This window comes from Sus scrofa, chromosome X (assembly GCF_054392235.1).
Source record: "Sus scrofa isolate SSC_HxYL_T2T_F1_AM1 chromosome X, Sscrofa_HxYL_maternal_Yorkshire_Landrace_v2.0, whole genome shotgun sequence".
Lineage (NCBI taxonomy): Eukaryota > Metazoa > Chordata > Mammalia > Artiodactyla > Suidae > Sus > Sus scrofa.
Window position 1 is genome coordinate 91,440,023 of NC_139401.1, and position 20,131 is coordinate 91,460,153.

A 20,131-nucleotide genomic window follows, 5' to 3' on the forward strand; every position below is an offset into this window, starting at 1 on the left:
TCAGTTTGCTAAAATTCTGTTGATGATTTTTGCCTCTACTGTCATCACTGATAATAGTCTCTTTTTTTTTGGTGTGTGGTTTCAGTGTGATACCTGGATACATCCCTTCCTCTGTGATCTCTTGGAATAGTCTGAGAATGATTAGTAATAACTTTTCTCTACATGATTGGTGGAATTCACCTGTGAAGCTGTCTGGACTTTTGTTTGTTGTGAGATTTTTAAAATTACTGCTCTAATTTCATTACTGTTAATTATTCAGTTTATATTTTTTCTTTCTACCTGGTTCATTTTTGAAAATTTTTCATTTATAAGAAATTTCCCATTTCTTCTAGATTGTCCATTTTATTTGTGTGTAATTGTTCATAGTCTCTTATGATCCTTGGTATTACTATGGTGTCATTTTTAACTTCTTTTCCATTTTGATTTTACTTATATGTCCTTTTCTCCTTTCTTCTTAATGAGTCTGGCTAAAGGTTTATTAATTGAGTTCATTTCTTTCAAAGAACTGACTCTTTGTCATTGATCTTTTGACTCCATTTCATTTATATCTGCTCTGATCTTCCTGATTTCTTTCCTTATATTAACTTTGCTTTTTTTTCCTTCTTTTTCTAATTCCTTTGTATGTAGGTTTAGTTTATTTATTTGAGATTCTTCTTATTTCCTGAGGTAAATTTTAGCACTATAAACATTCCTCTTTGAATTGCTTTTGCTGCATCCCATAGATTTTCTTATTGTTTTATTTTTGTTTCCAGATATTTTAAATTTCTTCTTTGACTTCGTCAGTGACCCACTAGTTTTTTAGTAGCATTTTTTTTTTTTTTTGCTCTACATACTTGTGTTTTTATCAGTTTTTCAATTCTAGTTGATTTATAGTCTCACAGCATTGTGGTCGGAAAAGATGCTTATTATGACTTCAAATCTCTTAAATTTACCAAGGCTTGTTTTTGTGGCCTAACTTGTTGTCTATCCTGTAGAAAATTTCATGTGCACTTGAAGAGAATGTGTATTCTGCTGCTTTCGGTTGGAATGTTCTATGTATATTTATTAAGGTCATTTGATCTAATGTGTCATTCAAGGCCAATGTTTGCTTTTACATCTAGATGATCTCTCCATTATTATAAGTGGGATGTTAAAATCCCCTGCTATTATTGTGTTACAGTCAATTTCTCCCTGTTAAAATTTGCTTTATGTATTTAAGTGTCCATATGTTGAGTAAATGTACATTTATAGTTTTAATATCTTCTTTTGAATTTATATCTTATTCATTGTATGATGTCTTTTTTGTCTATTGTAATAGTCTTTTTAAAAAATCTGTTTTGTCTGATGTAAGTATTGCTACCTTGATGTTCATTTGATTTCTTTTTGCGTGGAATATTCTTTCTATCCCTCTACTTTCAGTCTATGTGTATTTTTAGCTCTTGTCCCACTTAGGGAGCACATGGATGACCTTCTTTTTGTATCCATTCAGCCATTCTATGTCTTTTGATTGCAGAATTTAGTCCATTTCCCTTTAATAATTGATATTTAGTTGTTTTTTATAATTTAATTTATAAATTTAATTTATAATTTAATTTAATTATAAATTATTTTTTATAATTTAATAATTGCCATTTAGTTGTTTTTATAATTTCTTTTTTGTTCTTTTATTCTTTTGTTTTATATTCTTTATTCTTCCTCTGTGATTTGTTGACTGTCATGTTATTTTTGGATTTCTTTCTCTTTTTTGAGTGTTAATCTTTTTTCTTTTTTTTTTTTTTTTTTTGCTTTGTGGTTACTATAAGGTATCATCTATCTATCTATCATCTATCTCTTTTTGGTTAATGATCTTTTAATTTCAAACACATTTTTAACAAACTTGCACGTTTACTCCCCTAACCCCACAAATACAGTTTTTGAAATATTTCCCATCTTCTTGTTTGTGTGTAACTTAAATACTTAATACTCAAATATTTATTGTGGATACAGATTTTTTACTACTTTTATGTTTTAACATTCTTACTTACTAGTATGTGGTTGATTTACCATCTTTTATTGTATGTTTGCCTCTACCAATGAGATTTTTCCTTTTGTAATTTTCATGTTTTTAATAGTGGCCTTCTCCACTTAGTGTTTTCCCTTTTCTTTCCTAGTGAAGCTGTTTTGGGGGTGGTGAACTTTTTTAGCTTTTTCTTCTGTGTAAAACATTTGGTATCTCCATCATGAAAGTTTTATGGTGTCAAATATTCTTAGTTGTATGTTTCCCCTTTCATCACTTTGCATATATCATGCCATTCCCTTCTGCCTGCAGAATTTCTGTTGAATAGTCGTTAGCCACATGGGAGTTCCCTTGTATGTAATTTATTGTCTGTCCTTTGAAGATTTTAATATTGATCTTTATATTTAACTGTTGTTATTTCAATTACTATATGTCTTGAAGTGGTTATCTTTAGGTTTTTCCTGTTTGGGATTCTGTGCTTCCTGGACCTAGAAGTCTGTTTCCTTTCCCAATTTAAGAAAATTTCAGGTATTATGTCTTCAGGTATGTTGTCTGCCCCTGTCTCTCTCTCTTCTGTTTCTGGAACCCCTATAGTGTATAATGTTGATATTATAATGTTTGATATTGTGCTAGAGGTCTCAGAGCGTACTCATTTATTTATTTTTATTTATTTTTCTTTTTTGTTCAATTTCAATGTTTTCCTCTACCTTGTATTTCAATTCACTGATATGTTCCTCTGTATTGTTTAATCTCCTGTTGATTTCTTCTGGTATATTTTTCATTCCATTTTATTGTATTCTTCATCACAGTTTCATTCTTTATATTTTCTAATTCTTTGTTAAAAACTAACTTCTCTCTCGGTTAATTCATTCTCCTCCCTGTATCTTTGACCATCTTTATGATCATTACCTTGAACCTTATTGTGTAGATTTCCTATCTCCACCTCACCTAGTTCTTCTGGGGTTTTATCTTGTCCTTTCATTTGGGGCATGTTCATTTGTTGATTTCATTTCTATGTATCACATATGTTGGTTATGTTTCTTGACCTTGGAGAAGTGGCCTTTTGTTGGAGACATCCTATGCATCCCATCAATGTGCTTTCCTCTGGTAACTAGAGATATATGTTCTAGGGTATACTCATGGGTCCTTCTGTTGTGACAACCTTACTACTGTGGGTGGTCTGGTAGTACTGGCTGACCCTTTCCCTGTTTTGTGCCAAGTTCTGCCTTAGACAGAGGCTACTGGCTGCTAGTTGGCAAAGCCCAGTCACCAGGAGGCTGGCTGCAGAACCCCAGCAGTCCTGGGCCTCGATCTGGCATGCCAGTGGTCATAGTTGGATTCTGGTACCAGTGGTTGTGGGGCCAGGGGTCTTGGATCTAGTGTTGGCCTGCTTTTGGTTGGTTTCTGGGATGTTCCAAAGCTGGGTATTGGCATGCTGCCTGAAACAGTTGGCTGATAGGTTCAAGGGGTTTCAGTGTTAGTGTTGGCTTACTAGTAGGCAGATCTGGAGCCTATGTGGTACCAAGACTGGTGCTGGCCTGCTGGGGTGTGATGGTGTGATCTGGGTCCTGCTATAGCAAGCTGCAGAGCTTCAGTGGTCCTGTGGCTGGTGTCTCCCCACTGATGTGTAAGGCAGGTCCTGGGGATTGTATTGACCCTCTGGTGGATGAAGTCAAGTCTGGGGTTTCTGCCCAGGATCTGGATTTGGTCATCTAGTTTGTGGGCTGTAGCTCAGGTGGTCTCAGGCTTAGTGCTGGCTCACTGGTGGGTAGAGCTGGATTCCAGAGTCCTGATGTTGGTGTGGCTTGGATCCAGATCCTCCTGGGGCTGATACCTGTATATTCATGGGTGAAAGTGGTCCAAAAATGATCACTGGCTCATTGGTGGGCAGGGCAATTACCCATGGGGTCCTGTGGTGGGTTCCTGCATACTAGTGGATAGAACCGCATCCTAGGGTCTCTGAGTGCATGACCCTGGGGTCTTGGTGCTAGTGTCTGTACATTAGTTTGTGGGGCCAGGTTGCAGGCCCCCTATTGGCCATTGCCATGTCTACTGGTGGCTGTGCACTTAGAAGATCTTAAGACAGCCTGCCTGCTGTTTGGCAAGGTCTGTGTCTCCACCTGCCTTGTTGCTTGGTCTAAGGTGTCCCAAGACTGATGTCAATAGGCTGGTGGGAATGCCCATGTTCTGGTGCCAATAATCTAGAAAGAGGGTTTCAAAGTGAAGTTTTCCAGCACCAGTGTTCAAGTAGTAGAGTGAGATTCCAAAATGGCTACTGCTATTGCCTTTGTCTCCAGAATAATTCCCAGTTTCCTTCTGCCTTTCTGGGAATCTCTCCAAGATCAGCAGGTGGATCTGATCCAGACCCTTTCAAATGACTTCTACCCTGGTTTACAGAGTGTGTGAGATTTTGTGTTCACCTGTTAAGAATGGAATCTTGATTTCCCACAGCCCTCTAAGTTTCCCAAAATTAAGCTTTTCTGACCTTCAAAGCGAAACATTATGAGGAATCATTTTCTGTTGTAAGACTACGAGGCTGGGAGCCCAATGTCAGGCTCAGGCCCATTGTTCCTTAGGGAGAACCTCATCAATTGCAATTATTGTCCCCTTTGTGGGTTACCCACTAGGGTGTAATAGTCTTGACTACATACATATTGACTCCACCCATCGGGTTGCTTTTCCTTCTTCATATCTTTAGTTGTAAAAGATCTTTTCTGCTAGATTCTTACCTTTATCATAAATAGTTGTTCTATAAATAGTTGTAATTTTGGTGTGCCTCTGAGAAGAGGTGAACTCAGGGTCTTTCTACTCTACCATCTTGCCAAGGTCTCTGGGGACCTTAACTGCACTAGCATTATTTAGGATCAAGTTTGACACATCCAACTTTAGTGCCTAATATAGTGGCTCACATAGTAAACTATTAATAAGTATTTATTACATAAATGAAATTCTAAGTTTATCCTCATTAAAATGTGCTATTATGTAATTTGACACAATATTATGTATGGGATAAGAGACTGAGTGGTCACTTCTATTATTTTCCTGTATTACCCTTTCCTTCAATTTCCAACACCTCTCATTTCCTGGAGAAATTAAGTACTCTCAGACAAAAAACCAAAAGTAATATTTAACAAGCACAAAGGTTTAGTGGCTTAAGAAACTATCATTTTTATAATTCTTAAATTAGGTTATATATCTTTTCCTAAATTACAAGTGATGGGGAATATTAGTCATGGAACTGAATCTTACCATTTTCAATGATACTGAACATGGTGAAAAATTTTAAGTCAGATCAAAGAGGATGTGACCAAAAGGGGATCTCCTTCCCATTCTAGACAATTCCTATTTATTCCTCCAACAATTTCTTCCAGAGATATCCCATACATACATGTAATTGTCCATATTTGTTTATCTGTAAATCATAATTTTCACTTAACTGTGTCATAGATATTCCTATGATAATGCAGAGGTAAATCATTCTTTTTACTGACTGCTGACAATATCATTATTAATATATGTGTGTGTTTCTGTGGTGTGTGTGTTTCTGTGTGTATTTTTAAAGCAGTTCTTTATTGATGACTAGGAATCTGATAAGGGGGATAACATATAGTTTTGATGTATTATGTTCTTTAAAGAAAAATTTTAAACCAGTCTAAGACTCGTAATAGTTCACACTTTAATGAAACTGGAGACTGCCTCATCTACTATACCTTTTGCAAAAAAAAAAAAAAGTCTACAAGCCTAACAGTATAGCATTCCACTGAGATTACTTAAGGTCAGGTTTGCCATACACAGCTTTAGTGCCAACATTATGCCTAAGATATATTATCTCATTAATAAATATTTACTGCATAAAATAACTTTGAAGCTTATATTTAAATGGCAGGTTTATCATTTCAATTTTATAAGATTAAGTAACATAAAATTATAATCTTGATTCAGGTAATTGACTGCAAATATAGTTAATATTTTATTGTTCAGGAGTTAGAAAAGACCTTGAAAAATTTTTTCTGTACTTATAAATTTTATAATTTAAGAAGTATTTTACTGGGAGTTCCTGTTGTGGCAGAGTGGGTTAAGGATCTGTTGTTGTCTTTGTGATAGCATGGGTTCAGTCCTCAGCCCAGTGTAGCAGATTAAGCCTCCAGCATTGCCACAGTTGTGGCATAGATTGTGGCATAGGTTACAGCTGTGATTCAGACTCAATCCTTGGCTGGGGAACTTCCATATGTCACAGGTGTGGCAAAAAAAAATACATAAATAAGAACTGTTTTACTCTTCATGCAAAAGATTTCAAGAAAGAGTAGTCCCTTTCTTTGTAATACAAAATATTTTTCATAGATTAAGTTAATTTTCCATGGATTTCCATTTCTAGGCTTTCTGTTTCATTAGGAAACTTTAACTAAAATAAAAGTTTATCTTTATTATTATTTTAAATAAACAATAGTGAGGTCCCATACAGGTGCCAGTATACTAACATTTATTGGTGTACAGTAAACTAAGTATAGAATTTGAAAGAAGTTTCAGAAAGTTTTGTAGCTACCTGACAGAGCAATTTTATGTCAAATGAATACATAAAAAGTGTGAGCATATCTTTTGTGTATCTTTACTATTTCTCTTCCATTTTTTCTAGTTATTTATTTTTATTATACTTCACAAAATGGTCTAGAACAACTGGAAGATTTGGAAAATTAACTGCTATTCCACCACAGGTGGAATAGTTTGAGAAACACTGGTTTGTATATTTAAAAGCTTTCGAAATGGGATTAGCAAAACAATTCATTAGTTTACAAATAAAGGAATGTGATCAACTTTTTGCATGTTATGGGTTGCTTTTGCTGAGTACTAGATGTGAGTTTCTTGGCAAAGTAACTTATTCAGATTTGAATTTTCCCTCAGTCTATTGTGCCTAGTAGAATTTGAGAAACACTGGTAGTTTGAGAAACACTGATTTGGATATTTAAAAGCTCTCACTGTATTCACATTTTCTGACAGATTTTATGATAAAATTCCAAATTCCTTTTGTTTTCTCTGAGATGTGTATTCAAAGCAACAAAAATTCCAGATAAAATTTTTCTGATCAACTGTTAATTCATTAGTGGACTCTCACTTTATAATATTTAATGTTTAAGGCCCCTGTGATTCTGCCATTTCAGTTTTAACATTAGGTCCTGTTAAATTTGAAACACTGTATGTACTGCAGAAATATTTTAAGGTAATTATAATTTTTAGTTGCAGAATGGTGACTCAATTCAAACATCAATCTGTTTAAAAGTGACATAAATTCTCAAAGTAGTTGACAGTCATGTTAACTCTGTGATATTTCAGTACAAGTGATTTCTGTCATTTGTGCCAGCTTATTTTTCAAAACAACTAAAAGTTCTTTTGACTTTCCTTGTGTTTTCTTTTTCATTGAATTCTCTTTTATTAATTTACTTTAATCTCTTTCTTCATTACTATTTTCATAGTCTATCCATATTGTTGTTTTCATTTTAATATCAAGTTTTCCCATGTCTTTTTTTTTGTAGCTTGGTTGGAGTAAAATTTTATTGGAGCATATTTATGCTCTTCCCCCCTTTTTTTCTATAATCAGGCACTCTGGAGCTATTGGATAACTTGTTCTGTGTTAGAAACTGAGCATATGAATCACTCTTGCCATTTTAATGGACTTCACTTAAGTATGAATAACAGTTCGCCATTAAGTCTGCTCTTATAATAAAAATAGATTTCAGTTAGGTAGTAGCTTTTGACCAAAGATCTCAAAATATGATAGAGAATTAAAAGTTAAATGCCCAACACTGATGGTAATAGGTAAGGTTTATTATGGCCATATGCATGCTATTACTCAGTGACAGAGCTGCCAAAACAACCCTGAGGCTTTTATTTTCAGGGATTTTGTTTGACCTCTAAAACACAAATTCAGACTTTGATTTTAAATTATTTCATAATTTAAGAAATTAAAATTTAGCAGGCATTTATTGGGTGCTGGTTATATTGCAGCAGTTTTACTAGGCACAATAGAATGAGGGGAAATTCAAATCTGAATAAGTTACTTTGCCAAGAAACTCACATCTAGTACTCAGCAAAAACAACCCATAACATGCAAAAAATTAATCACATTCCCTTACTTGTAAACTAATGAATTGTTTTGCTAATCCCATTCCAAAACCTTTGGTCAAAAGTTAAATATAGTTATATATAGGGAAATAAACTCTTAAAAAGTTAAGATTACATATTAGTGTTCTTTGACTTTCTAGTTGGCAGTTAACTGGGAGAGAGAAGCTGATTCACACAGTGTAAAGTCAAATGAAGAGCTAAGAAATCTGTTTTTATCACCAGGAAATGGTAAGTGGAAAAACTGTAAGGGGTAGAATGTTGGTTTTCTATGTGATTGTGATGTATTGAATGACATTTTAAAAATAATATTTGGGGAGTTCCTGTCATGGTGCAGCAGAAAGGAATCTGACTAGGAACCATGAGGTTGTGGGTTCAATCCCTGGCCTCACTCAATGGGTTAAGGATTTGACATTGCTGTGCACTGTGGTGTAGGTTACAGACTCGGCTTGGATCCTGCATTGCTGTGGCTCTGGCGTAGGCCGACAGCTGTAGCTCTGATTAGACTCAGCCTGGAAACTTCCATATGCCATGGGAGCAGCACTAAAAAGCCAAAAAAAAAAAAAAAGCCAAAAAAATGATAAAAGTAATATTTGGGGAGTTCCCATTGTGGCATCGCAGAAAGGAATCTAACCAGTGACCATGAGGATGAGGGTTCTATCCAGGGACTCGGGGACTCAGTGTTGCCATGAGCTGTGTTGTAGGTCACAGATGCAGCTTGGATTCCACATTGCTGTGGCTGTGATATATGCTGGCAGCTGTAGTTCTGATTTGACCCCTAGCCTGGGAAATTCCATACACCATGGGTGCAGCCCTATAAACAAAAAAATAAAAAAATAAACAAAGAAAGAAAAATGGATTAATAATAAACTTGCAGATATATGAATAATAGATTAAAGAACAGTGATTATAGCAATTTTCAACAAATATTGTTGCATATAAATTAGACAAATATGTAGTCACTAAAGATGTGCTAAAAGTGATCTAAAATCTATTTCTCAATTAGGTATTTTATATTTTAATGATGACTAAAAACAGACATTTAAAATGTATTACGTTTCATCATAAATATAATAACACATAGGAAAAGTGTTTTTGTGAACTACGTAAATGATTGGCATTTTATATATTAAGTCCTATGAATTTATGAGAGGTATATTATTGAAGAGAGCATTTGACAGGATCAAAGATAAATAATGACAGAGAAAATGAGTAAACACTGACTTTTAACCACTACTACTGATTTATGTAGACTTAGAAGAGAGATAGAGATATCATTATTAAAATAATCAAGTGGTGAAAATGCTATTTTCTTAAATGGGTAGATATTAGTAATATCTTACTAGAAAAGTTCACCAGATTTAGATCAGTTTAAATGCTCAAGTATAACTAATAATTTTCAATTCTGAATTTATAGAATTACATAATCTGTACTTTATAATGGCAATAAAATATATTCCAATTATTCATATTTCAATTTTTGTCTTCTAGGATAAATGACTGGGCCTGAAAAAAAAAGTAGTTTCAATGCTTTAGAAATTCTATACAGCAATGGTTCAAAGAAGTTACTTCTACATTTTGGCTTTCGCGTAGTACAAGAAGAGTAAATTTGAGTTTTTCTCTCCTATTTTCCTTGGGCTATATCATCCATTTTCTGTTGACAGAACCTTACCAAAAGGAATATTCTCATTTCGTTAGGCATGTGTTTAATGCCTGTGTTATTATATATTGAACCAATTTGATTGCTTCAAAAGGAAGGAAAAGAGTGGTACTAACTCTCTGCCCTTTAGACTTCTCCATTACATCCTGTTTTATCTTTGAAAATTTAAAAGCAGAGAAGAGGATAGGGTTGTTGTTTTTTCCCTTATGGATAAATGATGACAAATATGAGGCAAACTGACTTTTCTCTATTTGATATGTGATATGACATGGAGATAAAACCAGCTTCCATATAGGTAAGTATTAAAATTATGTTCTATTGGAGTGCTCTTTAGGGTGCAGCAGAGATGAATCTGACTAGAATCCATGAGGATGAAGGTTCAATCCCTGGCCTCACTAAGTGGGTCAGGGATCTGACATTGCTGTGAGCTGTGGTGTAGGTTGCAAACATGGCTTGGATCCTGTGTTGCTGTGGCTGTGGTGTAGGCTGGCAGCTGTAGCTCTGATTCAACCCCTAGCTAGGGAACTTCCATATGCTGCTGGTGCAGCCCTAAAAAGAAAAAAAAAAGTTCTAATACATTTAGGGCTGATTAACATGAGTTTGTTTTCAGCCATGCTTCATAGGAACATTTGAGGCTTAGAGTTTGAGGTTTACTAGTTTATTTGGTATATCATGACATACATTAAAACTTATTGTAGAAAACTATAGTTTTCCAAGCCGGTGGAATCAATAGCAATAATGATGCCTTAAATTCATATAATGCTTTGCAATATAGAGAGCAATATTTTATAATTATCATATCCAGAAACTTTGCAACAGTAATGGGAATAGGCATAATACAGTCAAATGGTGTTAAGTCCTTTGGAACCATAGATCTAGAATTGAATCTTAGCTCTGCTGCTTACTTGTTTTAAGTTTACTTAATCTCTTTGAAATGCAGTTTCTTGTATTTTGCAAAAATGAGAATGATAGTTAAAACTCCATGTAGTGCAGTTAGGAACACATGATCACATATATTTATAGCAGCTGATTACAAGGAGTTGAGATGTTTTACAGTGTAAGCAGAGTGAATTTTGCTGAATCACAATCTACAGATGAAGCATTGGAGGGTCTCAGAAGTTGTGACTTGCTTAATGTTCAACTAGGACTTGAAATCATATTCATAATTTAATGTCAAAACCTTACATTACATCCCCCCCACATGTAGAGCTTCTACAATTTGGAATGTGGTCAATGGAACATTGGAATTATTTCTTTTACTTTTTATACAAAGTGTTGTATGGTTAAAGCCAGCTACCTGTGAGGTTTTACTTATCCATTAGAATATGATCAGTCATGGTTGAATTTCCTACAGTTATAAACAAACAATAGAATGTGGTGGAAGTGGTACTGTCTGCCTTCTGAGCATGGGTCACAAAAAGTAATGAGGCTTTAGCTTTATTTCCTGGAACATTTGCACTTAGAACCCTGAGCGAGCCTGTGAGAGATCTGACTACTCTCAGATCCCAATTGTATGGCTTATACCATATGCAGAATTTGTGTGTAGGCAGTTTGGTTGAAAGCAACTGTTGAGCCCAGCCTTTTAGCCATTTCTGCCAAGGCACCAAACATGTAAGTAAACCCATCATGAATACTCCAGATCCATCCTTCTGCGATCTAAGTACAAGTGAATAACTATGGTTGAGGCCAAAGAAGAACAGAAAAATTGTTCAACTGGGCCTTGCTAGAATTCCTGACTTAGAATAATTCAATAATAAAATTATTGAAGTTTAAGCCACTTAATTTGGGGGTAGTTAGTCACATAGCAATAGATCACTGAAGCAGGCTGTTTTCATATGTAATTCTAAATTTGTGGAATACTTTTCCTTTCTTTCTGCCATTTTCCCACTTTTCTTTTGTGCCTTTTGCAGGGATAAAAGATGAGCTTAAAGTTACATACTTATCTTAAGGAAAACCAAATGAGTGAGGAAATAGCTTAATCAGAAGTGCAAAGGAATGGGCATATTGTTGCAGATCATGAATTATGCTATAAATATTATATAACAGAAGAAAAATGTGACAAGAGAAGGTTTTAAATACAAAATTACTTGGAAGCAAATAATAGATAAAGATTGGAAATTACACATTAAAACAGTACATTAAGTAAAGTTGTCTTTATTTTTTAATTAGAGGATTGGACCAGAGAGAGTTTTGGTTGAGGCATGATTCTGTGGCAGTGATATTAGTTCTTCCATGTTCTTCCATGGCCCAGTTAGACAACTTTGGTTGAGCATTAATAAAAACAATAATAACTAATATTCTTTGAGTTTAGCTAATGCATCATCATATTTAATCTTCATGAAAACCCTGCTGGATAGGTATACTGTTGCTATTATCCCCACCTTATTTTTTTTATATTTTTGCTTTTTACGGCCACACCAGCAGCATATGGAAATTCCCAGTCTAGGGGTTGAATTGGAGCTACAGCTTTCAGTCTACACCACAGCCACAGCAACACAGGATCCAAGCCATGTCTGCAACCTACACCATAGCTCATGGTAATGTCAGATCCCCAACCCACTGAGTGAGACCAGGGATTGAACCCCCATCCTCATGGATACTAGTTGGATTCCTTTCTGCTTCACCACAATGGGAACTCCCCATCCCCACTCTATAAACAAGAAAACTGAAGCTCAGCTAGGTTTGGAAACATACCCAAAACTTCATAGTTAAAAACTTGAGCCTTTTCTACTCAAAACTCTGACTACCATAGCTATAGAATGTACTACCTACCATTATTTTCCCTAATTTTTCTTTTTTACTTGCATTGCTGCCAGTAGTAACAGTGAGCTAGAGAGACAATTTTCGACATCATTTGCATATCATCAAGATGCAGAGAAAGGAATAAAGTGAACAGCTGGGAGAATGTAGGTAGCTTAGTGCAAACTTATCCACACTACTGGAAATATGAAAGGTCATACATATTTATTTTATTTTTCTATCCCAGAACTATAAAACATCTCCTCTAAGATTCTATTAACATAATTAAGTTTTCAATGCTTTTGAAAATTAAAGCTCTTCAGCATGCTACATAAAAGAAAAAAGGACTGCTTACTTCTAGGGAATTGCTGTTGTGATTTGCAGTTTGAAGTCTGTAAGTTTTCTGTATTGATGTTATCAATTTGTAGTTCATACATTTGAAAGTTTCTGTTGGGAATGTTTGCTTTTATAGTCTACTAGAGAGGAGACTGTATGCTGAAGTCTAAGTTTGCTGTGTATATGTTTCCAAATACTGTGCATTTGCAAATTTACTAGTTTTCTGGATCAAAGTTGGTAACTGTAGTTGGCTTGTAGACTGAAGCATTGGCTGATGGAGAAGTTTGAAATTAGAGATTGATGAAATGCAGTGTATAGAACACTTCCTTTCATGGTCCACTGCTGAAGTTTTCATTTATATTTGTGTTTGTATGAAAATGTGAGCTACAGGGAAGTGAACTACCTCCAAACGAAATGCTGCATCCTTAGTAGAAGCATGTTTTTTATTTTTATAGCAGAAATAGCAAGAACATTTAGTTTCATTGGCCAAAAAAGTCATACTTTTAATTTATCCTTTAGTAGAGTGGTTTGTTAAAACATTTAAAATCATGACCCATATTAAAAAATGAATTTAACTCATGACTCAGTTCACAAATACATATACTACTGAAAAAAAATAGAAAACAAATTACAGGGGACAATAATTCCCTTACAGCTGTGTTCTGTTCTACTCTTTTCTAGTCTCTTCTAAGTTTATTCTATTCTATGCTAGTCTGTTTCATTTCAAAAAGAACATGTGACACAACTAACTAAAATGATTTAAGAACCTGAATTTATAGCCATCCTTCCCTCCATGGTCCTAGACGTTAATGATTTATTGATGAGAAAGCCCAGGCTTCTTACTTTTAATAGAAGGTGGGCCAGAAAAAAATGGGAGCAGTAGAAGGACATCCAGAAATTCTCTTTTTCAAATGAGGAAAAAAGTAAAGATATTCAATAGAGAAAATGAATACTTTGCCACCATTTGTAGCACAATAATATGTGGAAGAAATCATTTGTGGATTTTATAATTTATCCTTTGGACTAGGTTAAAAGAAACATTGTGATATATGCAATACATACCTCAGACATTCCAGACCACCACAATAAAGCAAATAGAACAAAAATGTGAGTCACACAACATTTTTTTTTTTTGGTTTCCCAGTGCATTTAAAAGTTACGTGTAACCATACTACAGTCTATTAAGTGTGCAATAAATAGAATTATGTATAAAAGAAACAATGTAGATACCTTAACTAAAAATATTATATTGCTAAAAAATGCTAACTATCTTCTGAGTTTTCAGCGAGTCATAATCTTTTTGCTGATAGAGGGCCTTAACTTGACGTTGATGGCTTCTGAATGATCAGACTGATGATTGCTTAAGGTTGCAGTGGCTCAGGAAATTTCTTATGACAAAGAAGTTTGGTGCACTGATTGGCTCTTCGTTTTAGTAATAATTTCTCTGTAACATACAATGTTGTTTGACAGCATTTTATCAACAATAGAAAATTCAAAATTGGAGTCAGTCCTCTCAAACACTGCTGCTATTGTACCAACAGAAGTTATGCAATATTCTAAATCATTTGTTGTTATTTCAATAATCTTCATATCACATTCCTCAGAAATAGATTCCATCTCAAGAAACCACTTTCTATTTCTCATCCATAAGAAGCAATTCCTCACCTGCTAGTTTTATCATATGATTGTAGGAATTCAGTCACATCTTCAGACTCCACTTTTAATTCTTGCTTCTCTTGTTATTTCCTCCACATCTGCAGTCATTTCCTCTACTGAGGTCTTGAACCCCTCAAAGTCATCCATGAGGGTTGGAATCTATGTCTTCAAAACTCCTGTGAATATTGATATTTTGACATCTTCCCATGAATCATTAATCTTCTTAATGGTATCTACAATAACGAATCCTTTCCAGAAGTTTATCAATTTGCTTTGTAAATACCCACCAGAAGAAACACTTTCTATGCCAGCTATAGTCTTACAAAATGTCTTTCTTAAATAACAAGGCTTGAAAGGCTTATTTACTCCTTGATCTATGGATTGCCTAATGAATATTACGTTAGCAGGCATGAAATAATATTAATCTCACTTTACATCTCCATCAGAGCTCTTGGGTGATATGGTGCATTATCAATGAGCATTAATATTTTGAAATAAATATATTTTTTCCAAATAATAGGTCTCAATATTGGGCCTAAACTATTCAGTAAACCATGCTGTAAATAGATGTTCTGTTGTCATTTCACTTGTAGAGCACACATAGAGTAGATTTAACATAATTTTTAAGGACCCTATAAGAATTGGCTTCACCAGCTGCATTAGTTCCTATCAAGACAGTCAGTCTGTCTTTTGAAACATTGAAGCCAGGCATTGACTTCTCCTCTCTAGCTATGAAAATCATATATGGCATCTTCTGCCATTATAAGGCTGTTTTTTGTCTATAGTGAATATGAGTTATTTAGTGTAGCCACCTTCACTGTCTTAGCTAGATCTTCTAGATCACTTACTGCAGCTTCTACACCAGCACTTGCTACTTCATCTTGCACTTTTATGTTGTAGAGACAGCTTCTAGAGGCAAACTTTTCTTCTGGAGCTTCCTCACCCCTGTCAGTTTTCATAGAATTAGGAAGACTGTGGGCCTTGCTCTAGATCAGGCTTTAGTTTACAGGAAAATAGTGGCTGGTTTGATCATCTAGCCTGGCCACTAAATCTTCCTCCACATCCGCAAGATTATTTCACTTTCTTATTACTCGTGTGTTCACTGGTGTAGCATTTTCAATCGCCTTCAAGAACTTTTACTTTCAATACACAGCTTGGCTAATTGTTTGGCTCAAGTGGCCTAGATTTTGGGCTAACTCAGCTTTTGATGTGCCTCTCTTGCTAAGCTCAATTGTTTCAAGTTTTTGATTTAAAGAAGAGATGGGGGACTCTTTCATTCACTTGCACACTTAGAAACAATTATATGGTTATGAATTGGACTAATTTCGACATGGTGAAATGGGGAGGTCCAAGGAAAGGAAAGAGAGGGGAGCAAAGGCTAGTCTGTGGAACAGAACACACACATTTATTGATTAGGTTTGCCATCTTTTATGAGCATCTTTTATGGTGCCCCAAAACAATTATAATAGTAACATCAAAGATCACTGGTCACAGATAACCATAACAAATGTAATAATAGCAAAAAATTTGAACTATTGGAAGAATTACCAAAATGTGACACAGAAATATGGAGTGAACAAATGCTATTGGGAAAATAGTGGTTGAATTGCTTGATTCAGGGTTGCCACAAACCTTCGATTTGTGAAAAATGCAAAGCATAATAAAGCAAAGTGCAATAAAATGAATCATGTGAATTTACCTTTAATACATTTTTATGGTTATAATTTTTATGTGGTCGCTTAGTTTTATTTAAATTTTAAGAATATATATGCTCATATAATTAGCAAAAAACAAAATGCTATAAATGAGTTAATTAAAATACTTATAATTCTACCACATACTAATAATATTTGATAACATTTTAATATAGCTCTCATTTTTCTCATTCTTTACTTTTATATGCATACTTTTATTAACAGAAATCGATGTCTTACCATATATTCTCCTTTTCCTTAAAATTATAAGGATTTCCATGGCATTACATATACTTTGAAAAATAATTTTCATGTGAACACCATATTAAAGATATATACAATGATTTATGAATCTGTTTTTTGTTTTTAGATTTTTATTTTTATTTTTTCACTCAAATTTATAGCTAATTATAAATAATGCTACATTGAACATTATTGCACATACATCATAGTTGAATTTTAACCTCATTGTATATTTTCTAGGATATGGATTTAAAGAATCAATAAGTATAATTATTAGTGCCTACATAAGTATGCCACCAAATTTCTTTCCAGGATGGCTATACTAAATTATATTCTCACAAATAGCATATGAGACTACTTTTTACATACATCTTAAAAATAAATAAATAAAACATTAATTTTACCTTAAGAAAATTGACAGTTTGATACTTATAACTGTTTTTTTTTCTGTTGCTTGTTTTATAAATTTAGTTACATTTGTAACTATATTTGTATAATAAAAATTGAGAACAATACTTTTGATTCCTCCATGTGTAAGTTGCAATAGTTAGCATGTTTTACTTTAATCAACCCCAATATACTCTAATACCATTTAAAATTGCAGACTTGTATTATTATTATATGATTATTTCATTGTTATTCTTTTCTATATCACTTTATATTCTGTGTTTATTTTTTTACAATAATTATATATACCTTCATATGTTTAATTGCTATAAATGACCATCACAAAGCTTTTCCTGAGTTATTTTCAGTTTTGAAGTATTTAAAAAAAAATCTGATCTCTAATACATTAGAGATTTTAAAAAATTGGTTTCTGATTAGTCCATTTCACCCCTTGCAATGTTGCATCACTGAGAACTGTAATTTCCCTAAGGAATTGACAAAAAATACTAAATAGGTCCAGGTGGGGGTGGCTACCTGTGACTATAAAAGTTTCCAAAATGGTAGATGAGTGACCAATAAATTTTTAGTTTATATCCCCATCCTTGAGTCATTAATAAAGCAATATAAAATAGGAACAAGGCAAATCTTCTCTTATGTATATTTTGCTTGCCTATATAAACTTTCATAGATTCTAGGCACAAATTGGCCTTTGCCTTATAGACCTGCTCCTCTACTAAAAGTGACTCCTCCCATGGTGATTTAGATTCTACACTCTGCTTTGTGTTTTCATAGGTATTTAATAGGAAACTACATTAGTGAGAATCAGACATAATCATCTAAAATAGGAATGGGTATTTATTTGTTTGGATTATAGGGTGTAATTGACTTGAAAGACTACCCTACAGCATGTTTCGAGTGTATAGATTGTGTGTGTGTGTAAATATTTTACATCTACAGCATGAAGCCCAGTAGGATTTTTAATGAACTCTATTAAGTAATCATTTCAAAATTATTTATTACTTTAAAAAGTGGGAGTTCCTGTTGTGGCACAGCAGAAACAAATCTGACTAGTATCCATGAGGATGTGGGTTTGATCCCTGGCCTTGCTTTGCTTAGTTGATTGGGGATCTGCCATTTCTGTGAGCTGTGGTGTAGGTCACAGATGTGGCTTAGATCCCTGCATTCCTGTGGCTCTGGCATAGGTCAGCAGCTGTAGCTCCAATTTAACCCCTAGCCTGGGAACTTACATATGCTGCAAGTGTGGCCCTAAAATGCAAAAAAAAAAGAAAAAAAAAGTGATGGGGGAGTTCCCATTGTGGCTCAATGGGTTAAGGACCTGACATAGTCACCTTGAGGATGCAGGTTCGATCCCTGGCTTCACTCAGTGGATTAAGGATCCATCATTGCTGCAAGCTGTAGCATAGGTTGGAGATGTGGCTCAGATCTGATGTTGCTTTGGCTGTTGTATAGGACTCAGCTGCAGCTCTGATTCAATTCCTAGCCTGGAAACTTCCATATGCCACAGGTGTGGCCATAAAAAGAAAATTTAAAGTGATGGAAACCAATTTCAAATTTTGAATATTTTTATTCAAACCTAAAATAGACTATCACAATGAATAGTGGAGAATTTGGTAATATCAACATTATACAGTGTTTTGCTTCTGCTGCAGGCATAATCTAATATAGCCTTCCTCACTTGCTTGAATGCAGTATTAACATGGAATCTAAGTCGCACATGTGTCTTTAAATCAATGATGACTCTGTAAAGATGTTTTGTAAAAACTGTTGTTTGACTTGATAGAATTGTTATTCAAATTACCTCAAAGTATTTCATAAGATAAATAAATTTACATCTTTAAATAACTTCTGATGAATTCATGAAGCTCAAGTAATTTTGAACACCACATAGATGACTTGAATGAGTAAAATAATATAAACTATTGTCTTTATTTCACTATACATGCAATGCAAAATGCACTGTTGGTGATAAGCAAACAAAATAATGTAAAAGGAAGAACAAGATGGTGCCATTAATTATTGAGTTTTAACTGTGGGCTAGGGTCATTGTATATTAATTCCCTTTAATATATAAGGAAGAAAAATATTATTATGTTATATTGATATGAAATAGAGTATACCTTTAACCCAGTTTCTGTCTTTAGTTGCAGAATAATTTACTATTATTACTTTTGTAATTTTTAGATAGTAAATTTGCAGAAAATAATAAACTATTGAATGGATATTTATATTCAAACTGTGATTAAAATAGATTATTTGCCACATAAATTTCATTTCTCATTTTTGAAATAAAATACATAACAGTTTCAAGTAACAAAAAAGCAAACATTTTAATTTTTTTGACAGACTTGATAGTAACTGTATTTACTTAAAACTAAGTGCCCTCCCTTCATGTTCCTTTAATAGGTATAGAGATGGAATACTTTATTATGATAAAATAGACAATTTTCATGGGTTAAATAAGCTTAGAAATTAAGTTTGGAGGAAAGTAAACTCTTTCTTTCAGTGATATATAGCCAACTTCCACCAAGTTTGCAAATGCTATTTTTTTAGGCATCATTATAGAATTTTTTAAATGAAATACTGTAATTTGCAGAAAGTAACTTAAAAAACCTTGGAGATTTAAATAAAACTTTCTAAAATGTAGTCAACCATGTACTTTTTTTTCTCAACCTTCACTAGAAATGTCAATGAGAAAAGGCTAAAAGGGGCATAGACCTACAAGGGAAAGAGAACAGGAAAGACTATGGCTACAGCAAAATTTTCAAATCTGGAAGTCATATGATTTAGCAAACCAGGGAAAGCTGAAAGCTAATCAAGGAAATGATAGGCTGGCATGGAAGCGACCCAGGAGAAAGCTAATGTGTGACCTAGAACTTCGCAAGTGCTCTGGCATTGGAACAAGGACTTCTAAATTATGGGAGAAAGATTGACTATTAGATCCTCAGGTCATCTTCCTACTCTATGTATGTGAGGAACTGGCTCTCCTACAATGGAAGAAGACTAAGAGTTTGCTCCCTCTCTCTTTTTAAACCAGCAATGTTTTAATGTTTATTAAATTATAGTATAGCTGATTTACAGTGTTGTGTCAATTTCTGCTGTGCGCATAGTGATTCTCTTAAGATGCTCAATAGAGAGACTCAGGACATGAGAATTCCAAGTACAGCAGAATGTAGGGATATTGATTAGAGAGGGATTAAGTGAAAATGTTGAGAAGCCAACCCTTCTTCCCCAAATAAGACTCCAGAATTTTGGCAACCCAACATATGTCTCTCAAAGTATTAAAATGGTCTGCTCTGGAAACTCAAT